Below are 3276 nucleotides of genomic sequence, written 5' to 3'. Positions count from 1 at the left end.
TGCAAGTGGGTCAGTTGATGATTGTTGAAAACTACCGCCCATTGACGCAATAATGATAAATCTTCGAGATATTTGATCTTTGAGTAATATTTCGACAACTCGCAATGACACTAACTGTAGAAATCCCAACAGCACACTTTCTAAATAACGTCAGTTTATTAAGGTAATTTACATTCGTAAATAAGTACTTACTTTTAGTAATAGCGAGTTGATTCATTTAATACATATACAGTGATTAAAACTAATCACAGCGTGGCTCTGCGCGCCCTGTCTTATAAATATATAGCATAAAATTAGTTTTTAATTACCAAGAATAAGCCAAAAAAGCATTAACGTCAGAAACCGTTATTTGCTGCCGCTAAACACACATTGAAAAAAAAAAAACAACATACATAAATAGGATGTCTTACGTCGTCTACACACCACACTTCTTTTATACTAATAAAAAAAACGCTATATATATCGTTTTAACAAACATGAATTGGTGGTAGCGGTCCATTTTTTTCATTTTGTTTCGGCTTTAATCTGGGTAACTAAACAGTATTGGTAGTAAAAGTTAATTTTCACGTCTAGTTAGTGATTCTCGCAGTTGAAAGAAAAATGTAAAAATAATTAATAATCATGGATATTTCTGCCTTTAAAATTTCGTCATATTAAATTTTAAAGGCCGAAATATCCATGATTATTAATTATTTTTACGTTTTTCGTTCAACTGCGAGAACTAATCACTAACTAGACGTGAATTTAAATTCTTTACTTGCCAATACTTGTTTAGTTACCCAGATTAAAGCCGAAACAAAATGTATGAAAATGGACCTTGAGCTACCACCTTAATGTCAATATCCTACTTTAATCTGAGGTTACCGCAACAATTTATCGAAGTATGATGCAGAAAGGACTTGGTATAGTTTATCTACTTCTAGGGAATTCCATTCTGAATAAATGATATAGTAGTGCCGTGCTAAACTCAAAAAAAACGAAATCTTGATTTTTATGTCGTCAGATAGCTTAAAGAAATACCCATCCAATGAACTTACCCAAATAACTGAATTTTGTTTAAAACTTGTTAAAAAAAACCTTAAAAGAGTTTCTCTATCTCAGTTTTATATATAAAACTATATTTAAAAAACTTCGATTATCTCGAAATAAGGTTTCTCCGACATACCGCTTTTACGCTTAGAACGGCAGAGTAGGTGATACGCAACAAAAACTGGACTTATTGGTGGTATGTGATGAATGAACTCTATAATAATATCAACCTTGTATTATCCCACTGCTCGGAACGGGTCTGTCTGTATGGTCTGCGAAGGATAAGGCCTAAGTCCACCACTCTGGCCTAGTGCATACCTATTGACAGTCTTCATATGCCCTCAAAAGTCTTATAGAGAATTTGTCAGGCATGCAAGTTTCCTCATGATGTTTTCCTTCACCGTTAAAGCAAGCGATATTTTACAAATAATACACACATAATCGTAGAAAAGTCTGAGGTGTGTGCCCTTGGGTTTTGAACCTATGGACATTAGTCTCGGCAGTCAGTTCCCTCCCAAAGTATCACCGCTATAGAATAGCGGTATAATATGAACTGAATATTAAAGGTAAAATTGTTTTCATTTCAGGCCTGGCCATTCGCCTTCCAACATGGCGGCACATTGAGCTGTACTATTTCACAGAGATGGAACGTAAGCCCTCCTAGCAATGACGGCCAGAATTGTCGCTTACCGCCCAGAGAAAACACGCAAAACTGCCATGAAGGATATGGCCACGAATACGAAAATGACTATGACGAGAGATGTTATGATGAGATGACGAACGAACCCTGCCAGCCGATGCAATATTGTAATTATGGTTACAGAGAAAATTATTATGAATCGAGAAATTCTTACCAATCGGAAAATTTGATTAATAACGCTTAATATATACCAAAGATATATAAAATAAAAATAAATCTACTTTTATTGTATATTTTATTGAACATTTAAAAAAGAGATTATTTTACCCCATAGGGTATTTGACTATGTTTGATTTTGTGCATTTTAGTATGTAACAGCAATTCGTACAAAAAAGAAATCCTTCTGTGAAAACAGTATTAAAATTTGATAAGAAATGAGGCAGTAATTCAAATTTCAAATATTGCTACGTGCAGTAGTGGGCGTGGAGTCCCTACTCCATATCTCTATATTGCTTCATCTCTTTCTTTCGTACGCATCGTAATGTCCAAGACGTCAAATGCAAGTATTTTGTCTCTTTTCTGTTTTTTGACACTCACCCCTACAACGAAATTTCAATGGTTTATAACTTGTGGATTTTTCATTACATTTCAATGATTTCACCTATTTTAAAATTTATACAACGTACATATTTTATAAAAGTTATAAAAAAAAATCAAATACCCTATGATATTCTCAAACATAAATATGAAATATTTAGATTTTGAAAGATCAACCAACATGTCACGCGTAATAAAATATCATCGAGAGGTGAAGTGGTAACTCGATATTTAACGAAGTGAATGTCAGGACGGTTCGCTAAGCCTGACACAACAAACAAAAATAGTTGGCAAAAAACTTGCGGAGACTTCTGATCTTTCTTCTTAGAAAAATATTTCATTATTTTTTGGATGTATTTCGCTGTCTCACTATTACAAGATTCTATGTCATATTTTATGTTCAAATTGAATTATATATGTAACATTATTCTAAGGTTTTTCAATGAAAGCTTCCGAAAGATAAATAATGGGAGAACCATAGAGAGAGAGAATTAATGTCTTTTCTTATTTTATCAACATGAAATTTTTTTATGTTGTGTTTGCAACAAGTAAAAATAAACTTCGGATCATGTAATGATCCCTTATTTAGATATATAAAAAAAAACAGCGCAAAGCATGGATTAAAAAAAGTAATTTCAAAACTAAAACCCCACCACCACTGAAAAATTATGAACATAGATAAGTACATAAACCTCCTTTTTGATTTTTATTTTTATTGGCTTCTAATTCTCCATTATGTGCCTTTCAATTGCGTTTTATTGAATACTTCTTATAAATGTACCAAGAAATATTTTTCTGTTTCTAATTAGCAACATTAAAAATCTCACCTTTTTTTTATCAGCCTTGCGGAACACCGACATCTTTCTTGGGCAAACTCCGCCCTCAAAAAATATAGGTTTTTGGGTATGCTTTGGTGCAGCCCAATAAAATATAAGTATATCGTTTTTAATGATTTGGTATTGATAGTAAAAGTCTAATTTTGTAAATAAAGAAAACATGTTGTTTTGGAT

At 32.6% G+C, this 3276-nt stretch overlaps 1 long non-coding RNA gene across 1 annotated transcript; it reads left to right on the top strand.

The window, feature by feature from the left end:
• The first annotated feature begins 83 nt into the window (after positions 1 to 83).
• LOC119192527 lies at positions 84 to 1955 on the top strand. The gene is made up of 2 exons (XR_005113657.1): positions 84 to 163; positions 1617 to 1955. It is a non-coding gene; the product is annotated as an uncharacterized LOC119192527 (long non-coding RNA).
• The last annotated feature ends 1321 nt before the right edge of the window (positions 1956 to 3276 follow it).

Source organism: Manduca sexta, unplaced genomic scaffold (assembly GCF_014839805.1).
Source record: "Manduca sexta isolate Smith_Timp_Sample1 unplaced genomic scaffold, JHU_Msex_v1.0 HiC_scaffold_2880, whole genome shotgun sequence".
Classification (NCBI taxonomy): domain Eukaryota; kingdom Metazoa; phylum Arthropoda; class Insecta; order Lepidoptera; family Sphingidae; genus Manduca; species Manduca sexta.
This window is presented reverse-complemented; position numbering and strand designations above follow the sequence as displayed.